Raw genomic sequence first — 20583 nt, 5'->3', positions numbered from 1 at the left:
ACGACAGCACGGATGGATTCTAAATATTCCAAAATCGCAGCTGATTCCGACGACACGTCTGCTGTTCCTAGGGATGATTCTGGACACAGTACAGAAAAAGGTGTTTCTCCCGGAGGAGAAAGCCAGGGAGTTATCCGACCTAGTCAGGAACCTCCTAAAACCAGGCCAAGTGTCAGTGCATCAATGCACAAGGGTCCTGGGAAAAATGGTGGCTTCTTACGAAGCGATTCCATTCGGCAGATTCCACGCAAGAAATTTTCAGTGGGATCTGCTGGACAAATGGTCCGGATCGCATCTTCAAATGCATCAGCGGATAACCCTGTCTCCAAGGACAAGGGTGTCTCTCCTGTGGTGGTTGCAGAGTGCTCATCTTCTAGAGGGCCGCAGATTCGGCATTCAGGACTGGGTCCTGGTGACCACGGATGCCAGCCTGAGAGGCTGGGGAGCAGTCACACAGGGAAGAAATTTCCAGGGCTTGTGGTCAAGCATGGAAACGTCACTTCACATAAATATCCTGGAACTAAGGGCCATTTACAATGCCCTAAGTCAGGCAAGGCCTCTGCTTCAGGGTCAGCCGGTGCTGATCCAGTCGGACAACATCACGGCAGTCGCCCACGTAAACAGACAGGGCGGCACAAGAAGCAGGAGGGCAATGACGGAAGTTGCAAGGATTCTTCGCTGGGCGGAAAATCATGTGATAGCACGGTCAGCAGTGTTCATTCCGGGAGTGGACAACTGGGAAGCAGACTTCCTCAGCAGACACGATCTCCACCCGGGGGAGTGGGGACTTCACCCAGAAGTCTTCCACATGATTGTGAACCGTTGGGAAAAACCAAAGGTGGACATGATGGCGTCCCGCCTCAACAAAAAACTGGACAGATATTGCGCCAGGTCAAGGGACCCTCAGGCAATAGCTGTGGACGCTCTGGTAACACCGTGGGTGTACCAGTCAGTGTATGTGTTCCCTCCTCTGCCTCTCATACCCAAGGTACTGAGAATCATAAGAAGGAGAGGAGTAAGGACTATACTCGTGGCTCCGGATTGGCCAAGAAGGACTTGGTACCCGGAACTTCAAGAGATGCTCACGGAAGACCCGTGGCCTCTACCTCCTAAGAAAGGACCTGCTCCAGCAGGGACCATGTCTGTTCCAAGACTTACCGCGGCTGCGTTTGACGGCATGGCGGTTGAATGCCGGTTCCTGAAGGGGAAGGCCCCTACAGAGGAATTTCAACTGGGTCGTTTCCTGCATTTCCTGCAAACAGGACTGTCTATGGGCCTAAAATTAGGGTCCATTAAGGTTCAAATTTCGGCCCTGTCAATATTCTTCCAAAAAGAACTAGCTTCAGTTCCTGAAGTCCAGACGTTTGTCAAGGGGGGTACTGCATATACAGCCTCCTTTTGTGCCTCCAGTGGCACCTTGGGATCTCAATGTAGTTTTGGGGTTCCTAAAATCACATTGGTTTGAACCACTCACCACTGTGGACTTAAAATATCTCACATGGAAAGTGGTAATGCTGTTAGCCCTGGCTTCAGCCAGGCGTGTCTCAGAATTGGCGGCTTTATCCTATAAAAGCCCTTACCTAATTTTTCATACGGACAGGGCAGAATTGAGGACTCGTCCTCAATTTCTCCCTAAGGTGGTTTCAGCATTTCACTTAAACCAGCCTATTGTGGTGCCTGCTGCTACTAGGGACTTGGAGGATTCCAAGTTGCTGGACGTAGTCAGGGCCCTGAAAATATGTTTCCAGGACGTCTGGAGTCAGAAAATCTGACTCGCTGTTTATCCTGTATGCACCCAACAAGCTGGGTGCTCCTGCTTCTAAGCAGACTATTGCTCGTTGGATTTGTAGTACAATTCAGCTTGCACATTCTGTGGCAGGCCTGCCACAGCCAAAATCTGTAAAAGCCCATTCCACACGGAAAGTGGGCTCATCTTGGGCGGCTGCCCGAGGGGTCTCGGCTTTACAACTTTGCCGAGCAGCTACTTGGTCAGGGGCAAACACGTTTGCTAAATTCTACAAATTTGATACCCTGGCTGAGGAGGACCTGGAGTTCTCTCATTCGGTGCTGCAGAGTCATCCGCACTCTCCCGCCCGTTTGGGAGCTTTGGTATAATCCCCATGGTCCTTTCGGAGTCCCCAGCATCCACTAGGACGTCAGAGAAAATAATAATTTACTTACCGATAATTCTATTTCTCATAGTCCGTAGTGGATGCTGGGCGCCCATCCCAAGTGCGGATTGTCTGCAATACTTGTACATAGTTATTGTTACAAAAAATCGGGTTATTATTGTTGTGAGCCATCTTTTCAGAGGCTCCTCTGTTATCATGCTGTTAACTGGGTTCAGATCACAAGTTGTACGGTGTGATTGGTGTGGCTGGTATGAGTCTTACCCGGGATTCAAAATCCTTCCTTATTGTGTATGCTCGTCCGGGCACAGTATCCTAACTGAGGCTTGGAGGAGGGTCATAGGGGGAGGAGCCAGTGCACACCAGGTAGTCTTAAAGCTTTTACTTTTGTGCCCAGTCTCCTGCGGAGCCGCTATTCCCCATGGTCCTTTCGGAGTCCCCAGCATCCACTACGGACTATGAGAAATAGAATTATCGGTAAGTAAATTCTTATTTATACTGTAGAAGTATCCAGCATCTATTGATTGTCAATCAGTGTTGCTTCCTAAGTGGACAGTTTGATTTCACAGAAGTGTGATTGACTTGGAGTTACATTGTGTTGTTTAAGTGTTCCCTTTATTTTTTTGAGCAGTGTACATGTGCACACTTACACTCTAGGATTATTTTTATTTTGTTGGGAGCCAATTAACCTACCAGTATATTTACGGATTGTTTGAGGAAACTGAAGTACCCGGATGAAACCCACGCAAGTACAGGAAGAATATACAAACTCCACACACAGTTACAGCCATAGTGGGAATGGAACACATGACTTCAGTGCTGTGAGGCAGAAATACTAACCATTACATCATCCGTACTGCTGCATATCTATTTATATCTATCCATTTATATCCAGCAGCAGTCAGCAGCACTCCATTCAAGAAAAGGTAAACATCAATATAGTAGCCGGTGCCCTTCAAAGATAATAGCGCTATGGACAGTCCATTCGGGAGTATTTAGGTATGTGTTGTATGTGGTAATGGTTGTCCTGACGGAAAATGTTGCTTACCTGACGTTCAATCGCTGACTCACAAGACAAGGTCTCTGTCTCTTTTTTGTGTGCCGCCCACAGCATGTTTTGTCTGTGTATGTATATATATATGTATGTATATATGTGTGTGTGTATGTGTATATATGTGTATATTTGTGTGTGTGTATGTATATATATATATATATATATATATATATATATATATATATATATTCAAAAAAGATGATGGCGTCACTCCAGGTCTTTCAAATGGTAAAAGTGTATTTCAAATAAACATCACAAATTCCAACGTTTCGGGGCCCGTAGCCCCTTTGTCAAGGTGTGTGCAGTGCAATAAGGGAATGGCCTTACCTTTTAAAGGTCCGTGTCACCCACAGTGAGGAGGAGCTTCACCTGCGCCGTCGCCGCTGCCGGTAGCCGGGGGGCTTCCGGCGTCCCGTGGAATCCTTGTCACGCGGAGATGCCCGCCCACTTCCGGTGTCCCGCAGTTGTGACGTAACGATTGGGTTTCGGCCTTGGTGTCCATGGCAACCCGTGCCGATTGCCAATGCGCATGCGCGCCGGGTTCTGCAGAAGTAAAAAGTGAAGGAACGGAAGTGTACAGCGTCCTAGTGCTGCATATTAACTATAACAGTGTATATAAAATACAGATAAGTCAGGTACCTACTTAACATCCTAACTAGCAAGGCTCTATGTCCTATAATCATAAGGTCCTGTCAGGTTCTTAACTGCAAACCAAAGTTGTATTTCTCTTATAGATACTTCTTGTATAGCTAATGACTGGCTGTGTAGATGCGAGGGGCAAGGTGGACAGGGAAAGGGGGGTGGGGAGGAGGGGGGGGGGGAAGGAAGGGAGAGGAAGGTTGGGATGGACAGGTTAGTAAAAAGGGGGGGGGGAAGGAAGGTGCACAGTGGGGAAAAGAAGTGAACGGGAAGGGGTGGGGGGAGTTGGGAAGTTGAAGTGGGAAAGAAAAATTGATTACCTGCATGTCTAAAACGAGGGGTGGATCTCACACATATATTGAATTCTAACCTCTAGCCCTAATGTAGTACTACAGGGACAGAGACATAGAAACATACAGAGAGCAGAATAGGCCACCACCTCATGTCAACCATATAAGTGTGGGGGAAAGGGGTAAATGTCTCCCCGAAACAACTTGGGCTAACGAAATTATTTCTTTGTTAAGGAGTTCCACAGAATCTGTTCATTGAGTCCTTTGGGATAGATCGTTTCTAGCTTGAATATCCAGCGTGCTTCCAAATTCAGCAGCTTTCCATTTCTGTCCCCTCCTCTTGGACTCGGGGGGATGTGGTCTATAATCATGTACTTCAGCGCGCTGAGCTGGTGCTGCTTGTTCACGAAATGTTGGGCTACTGGTTGATCTGATTTTCCATTCCTGATGGCTGCCGCAATAGCCGATCTATGTAATGCCATCCTTTGTCTCAGGTCCCTGGTGGTCTCCCCCACATATCCTAGTCCACACGGACATGTAATAAGGTAAATTATGTGCGTTGTTGTACACGTTACAACATGTCGGATATTGAAGACTTGGTCACTGCTGGGATGTTTAAACTTTGATCCTGTTAGTAAGGATCTACATGTAGTGCATCCCAGACATTTATAGCACCCAGGTGCTTTTGTGAGGAAGTTCATCGGGGTGTTGGTCCCAAATCCTGTAATGTCTGAATGTACTATATGGTCTTTAATGTTCTTGCCTCTCGTGAAACAATTCATCGGTCTTTTTGATCTAAAGCATCTTAATTTGTTATCGGTCGCTACAATAGGCCAAAGGGCTTTAGTAGCTCTCTGAACTACCGGGCTGGAGGTGCTAAATTTACTAGTCCATGGTATAGTGTCCTTATTGTCCCTTGATGTCTTCCTCAGTAGTGTATCTCTTTCGAGATTCAGTACTTCCTGCTTTTGCTCCTGTAACTTGATTGGGTCATACCCCCGTTCTGTGAATCTATTCACGACTCTGTCTAGTTCTGTGTCCAGTGACCATGGTACACTGGACACAGAACTAGACAGAGTCGTGAATAGATTCACAGAACGGGGGTATGACCCAATCAAGTTACAGGAGCAAAAGCAGGAAGTACTGAATCTCGAAAGAGATACACTACTGAGGAAGACATCAAGGGACAATAAGGACACTATACCATGGACTAGTAAATTTAGCACCTCCAGCCCGGTAGTTCAGAGAGCTACTAAAGCCCTTTGGCCTATTGTAGCGACCGATAACAAATTAAGATGCTTTAGATCAAAAAGACCGATGAATTGTTTCACGAGAGGCAAGAACATTAAAGACCATATAGTACATTCAGACATTACAGGATTTGGGACCAACACCCCGATGAACTTCCTCACAAAAGCACCTGGGTGCTATAAATGTCTGGGATGCACTACATGTAGATCCTTACTAACAGGATCAAAGTTTAAACATCCCAGCAGTGACCAAGTCTTCAATATCCGACATGTTGTAACGTGTACAACAACGCACATAATTTACCTTATTACATGTCCGTGTGGACTAGGATATGTGGGGAAGACCCCCAGGGAACTGAGACAAAGGATGGCATTACATAGATCGGCTATTGCGGCAGCCATCAGGAATGGAAAATCAGATCAACCAGTAGCCCAACATTTCGTGAACAAGCAGCACCAGCTCAGCGCGCTGAAGTACATGATTATAGACCACATCCCCCCGAGTCTAAGAGGAGGGGACAGAAATGGAAAGCTGCTGAATTTGGAAGCACGCTGGATATTCAAGCTAGAAACGATCTATCCCAAAGGACTCAATGAACAGATTCTGTGGAACTCCTTAACAAAGAAATAATTTCGTTAGCCCAAGTTGTTTCGGGGAGACATTTACCCCTTTCCCCCAGACTTATATGGTTGACATGAGGTGGTGGCCTATTCTGCTCTCTGTATGTTTCTATGTCTCTGTCCCTGTAGTACTACATTAGGGCTAGAGGTTAGAATTCAATATATGTGTGAGATCCACCCCTCGTTTTAGACATGCAGGTAATCAATTTTTCTTTCCTACTTCAACTTCCCAACTCCCCCCACCCCCTTCCCGTTCACTTCTTTTCCCCACTGTGCACCTTCCTCCCCCCCCCCCCTTTTTACTAACCTGTCCATCCCAACCTTCCTCTCCCTTCCTTCCCCCCCCCCCTCCTCCCCACCCCCCTTTCCCTGTCCACCTTGCCCCTCGCATCTACACAGCCAGTCATTAGCTATACAAGAAGTATCTATAAGAGAAATACAACTTTGGTTTGCAGTTAAGAACCTGACAGGACCTTATGATTATAGGACATAGAGCCTTGCTAGTTAGGATGTTAAGTAGGTACCTGACTTATCTGTATTTTATATACACTGTTATAGTTAATATGCAGCACTAGGATGCTGTACACTACCGTTCCTTCACTTTTTACTTCTGCAGAACCCGGCGCGCATGCGCAATGGCAATCGGCACGGGTTGCCATGGACACCAAGGCCGAGACCCAATCGTTACGTCACAACTGCGGTACACCGGAAGTGGGCGGGCATCTCCGCGTGACGAGGATTCGACGGGACGCCGGAAGCCCCCCGGCTACCGGCAGCGGCGACGGCGCGGGTGAAGCTCCTCCTCACTGTGGGTGACACGGACCTTTAAAAGGTAAGGCCATTCCCTTATTGCACTGCACACACCTTGACAAAGGGGCTACGGGCCCCGAAACGTTGGAATTTGTGATGTTTATTTGAAATACACTTTTACCATTTGAAAGACCTGGAGTGACTCCGTCATCTTTTTGAATGCATGTTGAGACCAGCACGGAGGGCACCCAGGCAATTTACACCAGCAGGACCGGGAGTGCCGGACACCATCGATACATTTATATATTTATATATATATATATATATATATATATATATATATATATATATATATATATATATATATATATATATATATATATACATACATACATACATACATACATACATACATACATACATACATACATACATACATACATACATACATACATACATACATATTCTTTCTCTTTCTCTTTCTCTTTCTCTTTCTCTTTCTCTTTCTCTTTCTCTCTCTCTCTCTCTATGGACCTAGCTTGAATTGAATATCCCCAGGAGGGTAATTAGCCATGGTAAATTACCACAGCTTATTGGATGTCACCCTATTGACTGGATGTACTAAGAATCGTATCCACGTTAGGACTTACAGGTTTTGCCACGGGGATCACTTCTACGTATGCGGCAAGTGATGCACATGGGGGTGCTGGGAGGGATCCTATTAGATCCCTCTTCGGGAAATTGCAATATAAGCCCATAGGCTTCTATTGGGTAACGCCACCCAAAGATGGCGCTACCCACCGGGACAAAGCTGTACATGTGGAAAATGTAATAAAATCCATGCAAACTGAATTTTGTGGGGGGGTTTTATCACATTTTAGGGTTTAGTACATCCCACCCAATGTTTGTCAATTTCTATCTTTTTTTTTTTTTTGTACTGTAAAATGCATCCAAAATGTTTCAGGTTTCAGATTTTTATATACTGTAGCGGTCTCAAAAAAGAACAGATAAATACCATAATAAAATATAAAAACCCAGTACATTAATGAAGATAGAGCATGCAGCAGCGATGGTCCAAAACCTTTTAAAAGCGGAAATAGTAGGATGACTGCTTCCAATCCTTTGTTCATTTGTGCAAACTGGTTCTTCTCGCAGGTTCCAAAATTGTCAGATTATCAATCCATCATTATTTATGTTTACTGTAAACCAAAGGCTTATGCACAGTGTATGCGTCTGCATACTCCTTAGGCAGCCCAAGCCTGTACATATGCAGTCACTGAGCACTAGGATAGGCAGACACCATTCCCGGCAGTGTAACTGGTGGTTAGACTGTGTTGCAGTGGTGTCTGCAGAGTACCAATCCAACCCTGCCACATCACTTAATTGGCCAAGAATGGGAAGGGGGAGTGTTTGTTTTGTCACACACCCCTTACACACAGCCTGTGCATGCCTATACCAAAAACCATTCCCAGTGTGCAGGGCGTTGTGGTAAATACACTCCCTACAAAGGTTTCCCATTTTGTTTCTTTTATTGTGATTAATAAGATAAATAGGTGTTCCTCAGTCTTAGCGATCCATTGTCAGTGCCCGACTAGGCTGACTTGGGAGTGGGGCAGGGGAGGTCACCACTGAGGAAACAGCAGGGGAGTAAAATGGAAACCCAATTAAAACCATGGCCCTCATTCCGAGTCGTTCGCTCGGTATTTTTCATCGCATCGCAGTGAAATTCCGCTTAGTACGCATGCGCAATATTCGCACTGCGACTGCGCCAAGTAATTTTACAATGGAGATAGTATTTTTACTCACGGCTTTTTAATCGCTCCGGCGATCGTAATGTGATTGACAGGAAATGGGTGTTACTGGGCGGAAACAGGCCGTTTTATGGGCGTGCGGGAAAAAACGCTACCGTTTCCGGAAAAAACGCAGGAGTGGCCGGGGAAACGGGGGAGTGTCTGGGCGAACGCTGGGTGTGTTTGTGACGTCAAAACAGGAACAACAAGCACTGAACTGATCGCAGATGCCGAGTAAGTCTGAAGCTACTCTGAAACTGCTAAGTAGTTTGTAATCGCAATATTGCGAATACATCGGTCGCAATTTTAAGAAGCTAAGATACACTCCCAGTAGGCGTAGGCTTAGCGTGAGCAACTCTGCTAAATTCGCCTTGCGAGTGATCAACTCGGAATGAGGGCCCATGTTGTTGGTGGACACAGAGCTTGTTATTCAACCGCCTTGGAGGGGTGTTGAGGGGAAAGACCTGCAGTTTTTAAAGTGAATGCCAGATTACTGGGCCAATGTTACCATGCAACTTGCTGCTGAAACCTCTTACCTTGTAAACATTGTACCACAGAGTTTTTTGTCTGGGCAAATAAAGGTTGTGTGTATTTTATTTATTTATTTTTTGGGGGGGAGATGTTATGTGTGCACTATCGTAGGGAGTGCAGAACCTTTAATCAGGCCCTGTCCGTTGTTGTAACCCTATTGCTCAAAAGTTCTGTTGTGTGGGGGGTTTTTTTTTTCTTGTATTTCAGGGTAATTAAGCAATTCAAAAATGTGCATCTTTTTTGCAGTTTTTATCAGTATAATCTTGGTTTTGTAATTTTATTCTCTTTGAATTTGAGAAATTTCTGTTCCTGTTTTTGGCCTGAGAGTATTTAACTGTGGCATCCACTTACTGTAATCTGTGTTTCAGAGCAGAGCAATGTAAAATTGCATATGTTGCATTACTGGATGGAGAGTGTGGAAGTGTCTGATAATGAACACATGGTCCGTACTTTACATGTGATATGGATTATCTGGTTTTCTCCTGCTTGATGATTGGTTTATACTTTGTGTTCTGTGTACACACTACAAGGAGCCATGTGCTTGTGAATGGCAATAAATAACTATTATCTAGATAGTAACTATCCACTGGGTTAATGTTTGTGGAGACCACAGTATAAGTAAGTAGCATGTTAGAGTCTGTGCCACTAATACTTCAAAGTCCAAAGTGTTAGAGGAATTAGAATTTGTACCGCAATTTAGTTTATGAAAGTAGTTTAGGCCGGCAAAACACTGCACTGTGCAAGTTATCTAAAGCTACAACAGATATGCTATAAGCGCCTAATATCAGATTGTTTTAAAACAACATCATGAGCGCTGCCAAAAAAACACTGTGTATGTGCTTTAAAAGTTGCCAAGAAAGAAGAAAAAAGATTGGCTGCACTTATAATGTTGTTAAAGTGCCGTGTTGTTGGAGAGCTGACAAACACAATAATAAATAAATAAATACATTTTTTTATTAAAATATTAATACACCAATAGAAATTTAAACACAATATATAGCAAGGTTATACGTGTATATATATATATATATATATATATATATATATATATATATATATATATATATATATATATATATATATATATATATATATATATATATATATATATACACACACACTCTGAAAGGACCATATATGTCAAGCAACAAATGGCAATATCCACAAGGTAAATTTGTGGTTAGTAATAATGTTAAGAAAATGTAACATTCATATGGCTGCTCACTGAAATTGTATAGTTACCTCTCCTGGGCTATTAACACCGAGCGTCCCCGGTGTAGTCCACTATAGCCCTCTCTGTGAGTTAATAAGGAAAGATAATTTGAGCAAATTGCTCTAATGAGGGCTGTTCCCGTGTGGTGAGAGGTATCTTTATGTCAAAAGGCTTCTTCCTGAAATCTCCAGGGGGCTGGTAGAAATCCTTTAATGCGCCCGCTCACATGCGGAGAAGGTATGCCGTCCGGTGCCGTCAATAGGGCTGCTAACAGAGTAGCTGTGCGCGCCGTGCATCAGCGCTGGCCAGGTCTCCCAGGTGTAACAGGGCAAGTCCTCTCGCTGAGGCTGGAGTGTCCTTAAGCGGTGACAGCCGCTGGCAGCAGAATGGAGGCGCTGAATGAGAAGCACTAGCCGGAGCAGTCTGTAGTAAATTGGAGCAGTGCCGATATGAACGGGTCAGCGATCAGAGTATAGTGGGAGAAGCCTAACACGTTTCGTCACGATCACGTGACTTTCTCAAAGGAATGTGCAAGTTATGTCTGATTTTCTTAGGTTCTAAACAGCGGACACATGCAGCTCTCTAAATAGCACCCTGCGTTATTCCACAAATTAGATGCAGTGGACCAATTAGTTGGTGGGAACCATCTGTTTTGCCCTATTATTTATCTGTCATTGTATAAACCGTTTTTCATATTAATAGATTGTCAAAATAATAGCATTATGGGTTATAATTAGTGACGTAGGTCAAAAGCACATTTTAACTAAATTAGGCAATCTCTGCCTATATAACTGGTCACATACATTGAAATGTAAATGATACATTGCTAAATTGTAATAGATTTCAGTCAATATAATGCTATGTATTCATATTGTAAAATGCAATCGTTAAAATGTATTGCTTATATTATAGTTGAATCTGGTAGAAATCATGTGAAAATAGATTTCCAAAACACTTAGTTTTAGCAAAAACCCCACATTTTATTTTTCAGGGTACTGGAAATTGTAAAATAATTGAAAAGTGTTAAGTAGTCTAAGAATACAATAAAGGAAAAACATGCAAGTAAGTTCCGAGGCCAAAATGGTTTATTGTGCTAAATCAGTTTGCACAGTAAAATCTCTTTACTTCATGGTCTTCCCAAGGAAAAAACACATCTAGACAGAAAGATGAAATATTTACTTCCAGAAAGCCCTCATTAATGCTGACCTGAGCGGGCACGTCTAGCATATTGTATGTGCAGAAATGGGCATTGCTGAAACGTGTAGGTGTTGTGCATTAACCCTTTTGCTATTTAGGATTTTTGCACCCCTGTGCATTTTTCAACGTTAGTGCTTATCACATTGCAACATCAATAAAACATTTTTATTTTTCCGCAGTGCCTACCCAAATTATATTTTCAGAAATACCACTAGTGTTTTTGCTCAGTCTAACACATCACATAGAATTTTACCAAAGTGGGCAAAAAAAAAATGTTGGTTTCATTTTTAAAGTGAATAAAAAGCAAACATTACTATTTCTTTTATACACAACTTTGTGGTTCTTGTTCTGACATTAATCCATCTTTCCAAAATAGCAAACAGAAGGCTTCTCATGTAGGTTTGCACCAAAAAAATCTACTCTTTAAAATGGTTAGGCATTTTTTTATATTCATTTATTTTTTTTACAATTTTTTTTCCCATCAATTTAAACTACTGCTATGTGTAATGTGTAAGTATAATATAGTAGCCCAGCAAGGCCTACCATTTTTTAGAACACAAATCCTACTGCATGAAATGAGGGAGAGATCCTTAGATCCTTCCCATCTGTTGAAAAATTTATTTTGTGTACTGTTTCCATTATTGTGATCACCAGACAATAACTAGTAAATGGACACGTCTTTTGAAAGAAGAGTCCCCCATATATAGTACTGTGCAAAAGTTTTAGGCAGGTGTGGAAAAAATGCTGCAAAGTAAGAATGCTTTCATGACCACCCTTGCCTTCAAAACAGCATCAGTTCTTCTAGGTACACCTGCACACATTTTTTTAAGGAACTCTGCAGGGAGGTGGTTCCAAACATCTTGGAGAACTAACCAGATCTTCTGTGGATGTAGGCTTGCTCAAATCCTTCTGTCTCTCCATGTAATCCCACACAGACTTGACGGTGTAGAGGTCAGGGCTCTCCGGGGGCCATATCATCACTTTCAGTACTACTGTACTTGTTCTTCTTTACGTTGAAGATAGTTCTTAATGACATTGGCTGTATGTTTGGGGTCGTTGTCCACTGCAGAATAAAAGCTTGCTCAAGCTTGTGTTAGGGAAGTAAATGAGTAGAATTATTAAGAGCATAATATCCACATAGGGGTACTGATATATTTATCCAAAAATGGTGACCAAAGATCTGTTTTCTGTGTATTACTTGACATGTTTGAAATGTTATGCTACTTTTTCCATACCTTCGGAACTCAGAGGCTATTGCATTTAGCCGATGGTTTCTGTTGTGAGATGGTAAAGACCAGATAGTAATTGCAAAGCTGGCTCTAGTTTGCTGTTATGTCAGTATTTAGAATTTTGTGTCCTCATAGGCTGATTATAAGTGTTATCAGTAATTACCATAAGTCTGTTGCATTGTTTTGTGTAATTACTATATATGCCGATTTGTCGTACTTACCAATGATTTGTAAGATTCTCTTTTTTTAATAATATTACTTGAATGTCATGAAATGACATAAGGTCTGCAATACTCTATAGGTAGTCTTTATAACCAGACTTCTGATTTTTATTTAGTCAGTAAGGGTCTCCGTTTATCACTTTCATCAATTAAATTCCCCTCTTCATCTCAGCGTATTGCTAAAGGCTTATATCAAGCAAACATAAAGGGGATCAATGTACATTTAACATAGGTAGTAATTTTGGCAACACTGTCTATTACTGCACCTTTTAAAATAGTTAGATGAGCAAAATGTTACATTTTATTGCTCTCGTTCTACAGGAGCAAAGCATCCCTGGAATGCAGGACCAGTATGCCAGCCTTGATAAACATGACATGAACCATTAACATTTCAACAGACAGTCACAGCCTGAGACTGCATGCTAGATTTGGAAGGGGAGAGAGTTGTAGACTAGTACACAAATTCTTGCACGGAAGGAATGTCTTCACAATCATCCACTAAACACAATGAAGATAAAGTCTTTACTGTACTAAATGCGGCAACAGCTAATCCTAGTGCAGCGGTCACCTAGGTGTGCAGATGAAAAGAGGCTTTGCCGATATGATTAGCACTGCTGACAAGCATAGTGTAGTACTTCATGTTTTCAGAAGGAAAGACAGCTGCTCTTAAAGCATTCAACTTTGTGTCCTATAACAAACCAATACTACATGTATTACAGTACATCTACTAATGCCATTCTTTTCTTGCTTGGGCATGTTCTAATACTTCATTTGGAGCTAGGGTTTTTTAAAGCACATCATCACTTGGCTACATAATTATGAAAATGATCCCATTAATATGCCTGTCATTTTGCTAATTTGTCACATTATAATTATCCAGCATCCTAATTTTGTAGACCTCAACCCTTCTCATATTAAAAAAATATATAAAAAATATAATAATAATAATAATTAAAAATACTACATTTGTAATAACACTCTTGGGGTTAAATGTACTATGCAGTGCTTTCAAAATTTTCAGTATGTTTGGCAATTTTTGGTTGATTATTTTTTTAAAATGTATTTATTTATTAACAACTAGCTGAATTCCCGTGCTTTGCTACGGAATTAAAAGAATAATGCCAATCTTTGTCAGGCTGCACCTCTGGGCTTCCCCGGATTGATGCTGTCAAAATGCTGGTGCTGAGGAGAATAATCCGCCTCCTTCTCTGCCCCGTCCCACCTCTGATGCTGCCCTGCTCAGTGCTATAAATGCTGGGACATCAGGCCAAGCTTCGCCCGCTGTATGTTAAATATGTTAGATTTGCAGGCTGACTATGTCAAAAAGCCCTACGTCTCCTTGCTTTGACACTAAAGGGTGCCTCTGCCCCTACCCGTGTGTGCCTCTGCCCCGCCACGTGTGCATCTGTGTAAATTGCTCCAGGCATTCCAGATTTATGCTGGAACATACACACATACGTCCATTTTTATATATACAGTATATAGACGATTACTTATATAGGACCCTATTCAGCTTTAATTGTAGTTTTGATAAAATAGCAAAACTGCAACTGCTTGCGATCGAATGCTGGGGCCTCCCAGCACAGGGAAAGGCCGCTCAGCATGCGATTGCAATTCAATTGCAATCGCATAGCTAAACAAGGGAAGCCCCCTACCTCCACATGAGTCCCATCGCAGCGGCCGCTTGTGACTTTACATGGCTGCCCCAAATCTGCACCCGTTTCGGACACCCCTCCCCCACAATGCCGCATCACCCCTCCCAAACATGGTGTCACCGCCCCGTGAACACCTCTGCTTCTCTTATCAGCAGCGGCGTTCGCATAAATGCGCTGCAATCACATTGTCCAGCCCACGCAAGCACAGACTGGGACCTGTGCATGCGTACTGGGCCTAAAAAGGGCATAAAGCGATGGCATCGCATTAGCGGCCCTTGCTGAATAAGGCCCATAGTGCCAGCTGTACAATTGGGAGTAAACAATAATAAAAGAAGACTGGGTAATAACAAAAAACTTACAATAACAAAAAACTTACAATTTAAAGGTGCATTAATATTAAATATAAAACATGCTTGATTTGTATATTACATTATTGCCTATTTAACCACTTAACTGACATTTTTTTTATTTTTATGAGTGAATTAGATGAACATGTATTTAAACTAGTGATGAGCAGGTTCGGTTCCTCGGAAACCGAACCCCCCCCCGAACTTCACCCATTTTACACGGGTCCGAGGCATACTCGGATTCTCCCGTATGGCTCGGTTAATCCGAGCGCGCCCGAACGTCATCATCCCGCTGTCGGGTTCTCGCGAGATTCGGATTCTATATAAGGAGCTGCGCGTCGCCGCCATTTTCACTCGTGCATTGGAAATGTTAGGGAGAGGACGTGGCTGGCGTCCTCTCCGTTTGTGCTTATTGCTTAATTGTGGGGAGCAGCTGTATTATATAGGATGAGTACAGTGCAGAGTTTTGCTGATCAGTGACCACCAGTTTTATCCGTTCTCTGCCTGAAAAACGCTCCGTATCTGTGCTCAGTGTGCTGCATATATCTGTGCTCCCACTGCTTTATTGTGGGGACTGGGTACCAGCAGTATTATATAGGAGGAGTACAGTGCAGAGTTTTGCTGACCAGTGACCACCAGTATACGTTGTCTGCCTGAAAAACGCTCCATATCTGTGCTCAGTGTGCTGCATATATCTGTGCTCACACTGCTTTATTGTGGGTACTGGGGACCACCAGTATATTATATAGGAGGAGTACAGTGCAGAGTTTTGCTGACAGTGACCACCAGTATATATAGCAGTACGGTACGGAAGGCCACTGCTCTACCTACCTCTGTGTCGTCAAGTATACTATCCATCTAGATTCTATACCTGTGGTGCATTTTAGTTTTGCAGTTTGCTGACAGTGACCACTAGTATATATTGCAGTACGGTACGGAAGGCCACTGCTCTACCTACCTCTGTGTCGTCAAGTATACTATCCATCCATACCAGTGGTGCATTTCAGTGGTGCGCAGTATGTATAGTAGTAGGCCATTGCTATTGATACTGGCATATAATTCCACACATTAAAAAATGGAGAACAAAAAATGTGTAGGTTAAAATAGGGAAAGATCAAGATCCACTTCCACCTCGTGCTGAAGCTGCTGCCACTAGTCATGGCCGAGACGATGAAATGCCATCAACGTCGTCTGCCAAGGCCGATGCCCAATGTCATAGTAGAGAGCATGTAAAATCCAAAAAACAAAAGTTCAGTAAAAAAAATGACCCAAAAATCAAAATTGAAAGCGTCTGATGAGAAGCGTAAACTTGCCAATATGCCATTTACGACACGGAGTGGCAAGGAACGGCTGAGGCCCTGGCCTATGTTCATGGCTAGTGGTTCAGCTTCACATGAGGATGGAAGCACTCATCCTCTCGCTAGAAAACTGCAGTGCCACTCCTAGATGGGCCAGGTGTTTGTGTCGGCCACTTGGGTCGCTTAGCTTAGCCATCCAGCGACCTCGGTGCAAATTTTAGGACTAAAAATAATATTGTGAGGTGTTCAGAATAGACTGAAAATGAGTGTAAATTATGGTTATTGAGGTTAATAATACTATGGGATCAAAATGACCCCCAAATTCTATGATTTAAGCTGTTTTTGAGGTTTTTTTGTAAAAAAAATACCCGAATCCAAAACACACCCGAATCCGACAAAAAATTTTCAGGGAGGTTTTGGCAAAACGCGTCCGAATCCAAAACACGGCCGCGGAACCGAATCCAAAAGCAAAACACAAAACCCAAAAAATTTCCGGTGCACATCTCTAATTTAAATTTATCCAAAATTATTTTATACAAAATAGGAACCCAACAAATCGGCACCATTGGAACATTGCGGCTTTCATTTTTCTAGTCACGCAGCCACCAGGTACATACTGGGGGGGGGGGGGGTGGAGTTGTTAATGTCCGCAGCTTCTGGGTGGGAGGTCCTGTTGTGCTTACCGGTCAGCAGCGATCGTCAGCATGGCAAAAACTAGGGGAGGGTGCAGAGAAGCAAGGGACCAGAGAGCTGCAGCTGTAGGAAGTTTCTCTTCCCTGCAGCTGAACGCACTGTGTATCTGACTGGTCACATCGTGTGCCTCCAGATCAGATAAGGCAGCATCTGATGTGACCATGCTAGATAAGTAGTTAAAGCCAGCTTCTGTAAACACAGGCAACTTTGAAAAGTGTCATACAGTATGGTTAATTTATGCCTTGGGGTCCACAAATTCTAGTGCTTCTTCAATTACTAGCATACATCCTGCAGCCAAAATAATTGGCACAAATCTGTGATCCTTTTGTAAATGTTGTTTTTATATAGGCAAATGGGGGTTTCCAGTTGCCCGGTAACACCCCCTTCCCCACAGACTGGGCAATGGCCACTTCATACAATATAGAGGATGGAATGGAGCTGCTGCATGTGCCCAGTAGCAGTAGATTTTCCGGGATGCGGTTAATATACTTGCTGTCAGGATGCAGACACCGGAATCCCGACTGCCAGGGAAATTCCAAGTATTCCCATGCAGGCAGTCCCGACAGAAGCCCAGTATTCCCACGCAGGCGGTGGTCCACACCATCACCCAAAGGGGAATATAATAGTGTTGTGTGGGAAGCTCACCGCCGGGCCCGAAGCGTGGCGAGCGCAGCGAGATTTCTGCCGGGATTCCTGCTCTCTGTATTTTGGCGTCTGCCTCCTGACCGCTGGTAATTCATACCGAATACGATTTTCCTACCAAATCTGCTGTGCGTTGATCAACCATTGCACCAGAGAGAAAATCTGGTAGGTGGCTTACCGTGATCATTGGTTCTGAATGTCTGAATTACTGTGTTACAAAAACTGCACTTTGGGGCAGATTATAGTTCAGAGGTTCCCAAACATGGTCTACAAGGCACCCCTACGAGCCAGGCTTTAAGTATATCCATGCTTGCCCACAGGTGACTTAATTAGTACCTCAGTCAATTTTATTTAACCATCTCTGCTGAGCCATGGATATACTTGGACAGTTAGGGTGCCTTGAGTATTGTGTTTGGGAACCTCTGCTGTAGCTTTTTACATGGTAATTCTGCATCCTTTATGGACTGGCAACAATTGCTCAAAAGTCAAACATTTGGAAACCTCCATTCAGAAATCCTGCATTTGCCCCGGTTTAGCAAAAACTCACCCTCATGTCTGTTTACCATAACATAATTCTGTGCTGGTATGTAATCTTAGATAAATGGATTCCGAGTGTAAAATGGAATTAGTACCTAGAATCTCTCATCGTTTGTTCGCAGCCCACTGGATGTGACTCTCTGGAAATCGCTATCTTGCACAGTTTGAGAGGCTTCCCCTAGAATCCTTCAAAACCAGACTCAAGTTATAGGGTGAAATTCAATAAACCGTGGTAGATTATCACATGCTAATTGATCTCCAGAGGCTATCCAAAAGCCATAAATTATCTGAGATTTTTTTCACCTGGCTCAGCGGATGAAATTTGGTATAATAAATGCTGCTATGGGTATAAAGAAAACCCCCAAATTTTAGGCTATGTTCAACGGTTTGAAGTTATATGCCTTTTTAAAGCTGCAATTTTTTCACAAAAGATATGCTATTTACTTTTTTTTTATAAATTGCTCTTGCAGCTCACCTAATTTAACTAGAGTTGGGCAAGGTCTCATTTTAAATCTCTTTTTATGGGTTTTCATATGATATATAACACAGCAGTATGTTTCCACAGATGCCCCTTTTAGTTTGTAATTTAAAAAAATGCTTAGATCTCTTCCTCCGTAGTCTGTTAATACTGAAGTTTACATTTTGAAGATGTCTTTTATTTTTAAGCAATTAGGGGGGAATTCAGTTGGGGGGCGAAGGTAGTGAATTGCCAATTCTACAATGTTAAACGCTAGCAATGGCATCACATCTCACAGCCCTCGCCCATCCGGCTGAATCCTGAATTTGCACAAAAGTGCCTCACTACCCTATGGGGCTGAAAACCACTACACAAATATCACATTACTTTGAGCATGGTGATCTAAAGATCATCTTATAAAGAAGATCATCTTCTTACCACAAAAATGAATACTGTTATAATTTCTAACCATGTTTTTAATAGTGTAAAATGTTATCTTGATTTTAAAAGGACTTGGTTAATTATCTAGTACCTCATCGCACTTGTAGCTTTAATATAGAAAATACTCAAATGGTTCATGCCTGTTCCAGCTTTCTTGCCTTTCGATTTTTCATTACATTTGACTATTGTTGCAAAGTTTCTGAATTCTTGAGGAAATTTACATACTTAATTAGTGTATTACCCAAGCTTGGCAGACCTATGTTTGTTTTTGGGATTTTTTTTTTCCCTCCCCAAACATGATCACAGATCAACTCCCTCAATTACTAAATAACCCTATTTGCATTTTCTGTTTAGTGACAGCTGAAAACCGGTCTTTACTGAACCAGCACATAATGTAAAGGGCCCTACACATTACCTAACTGGCCGCCGAGCTGTCCGACGGCCGATACGGACAACTTGGTGGCTGGGGGGAGTTTCTTCACTCCCACCGTCACCCGGCCCTATAGCCCTGCATGCTAATATGGGCGATGTTGTCCACATTGGCTTGCAGGTATGAATGGGCCGGCACCAATGATCGAGCGCGGGGCAACGCATCATTCATCGTTGGTGCCTACACACTGAAAGATATGAAGGATATCTTGTTCATTAATGAACGAGATCGTTCATATCTTTCAGTGGTATCTTTCAGTGTGTAGGGCCCATTACATACTGGATTTCAGTCCGTTTCTCTTTTAACCAAGTTGCCCTGAAGGAGAAATACAAATATAATTTAACCTGTTGGCAGACGCCACTGAGAGCTACTGGGTTGTAGAGTAACTACAACTGTTTTACGTTCAATTATTTCAATTTAATAATACTTTTTCAACTCTCCTATTACGTACCTGATGACTGCACCATGAAAAAATTGTCACTCAATTACTTCCTGCAGTTCTATGGCCCTTAACCCTTAGTTGGCTCAACCATGAGTATTGTTCTTTCAGCTGCTCCCATCTAGACATCATTTTTGCTTAATTAGAATAAGAGGCACTGTGCAGCTGCAGAATAGTTACATTCCTGACTAGGGATACAGTAAAACCTTCTTTGAAACACTATTATCACAGTCTCTGTTGGAATTGACCACAGATTGTAAAGAAGGAACAGGAATAGGTTTTGTCAGTGGCACAGCATTACTTAGAGCTGAAGCGTGACTGATTTTCCTCAGAGTAATGCTGGGTACACACTTAGCGATGTGTACCCAGCCCGACATCCGCGCCGAAATGACCTGGCATGCGGTAAGTGCATACACACTGATGCTAGGTCAGATGGGGTGGGGGAACAAGTGACGTGCTACATTCTGCAGAGTGTAATCACTAGCGACATCCCCCCGTCGGCCCTGCTTTAGGGCCGATGGAGGATGTCAAAAGAGGGCTTGTTCAGTGATTAAAGACTGTAGCCATCGGCACTCATTCCCAGTGGTATAGTAGTGCCTTGCAAGAAATATTGCACAGGGTTCTACATTTGCAAAGCCAGACATGCATCTGAATGTTTCTGCTTGGATTTATGTTCTCTTGGTTGGCTTACATTCACAGGCTTATCTTCCATTTTGCTTACATTTTCTGT

The 20583-nt window shown here is 43.0% G+C and overlaps 1 protein-coding gene across 6 annotated transcripts in view; it reads left to right on the top strand.

The window, feature by feature from the left end:
* CAMKK1 (calcium/calmodulin dependent protein kinase kinase 1) overlaps window positions 1-20583 on the top strand; it is a 484479-nt gene that overhangs the window by 81947 nt on the left and 381949 nt on the right. The window contains exon 1 of one of the 6 annotated variants that reach the window (XM_063953689.1): window positions 3058-3128. The exons of the other annotated variants lie outside the window; for them this stretch is intronic. The gene's annotated coding sequence lies outside the window, so the exon portion shown is untranslated. Of the gene's footprint in view, window positions 1-3057; window positions 3129-20583 lie in introns of those variants that run through there. 6 annotated transcript variants of the gene reach the window in all.

Source organism: Pseudophryne corroboree, chromosome 2 (assembly GCF_028390025.1).
Source record: "Pseudophryne corroboree isolate aPseCor3 chromosome 2, aPseCor3.hap2, whole genome shotgun sequence".
In the NCBI taxonomy this organism is placed as follows: Eukaryota; Metazoa; Chordata; class Amphibia; order Anura; family Myobatrachidae; genus Pseudophryne; species Pseudophryne corroboree.
This window is presented reverse-complemented; position numbering and strand designations above follow the sequence as displayed.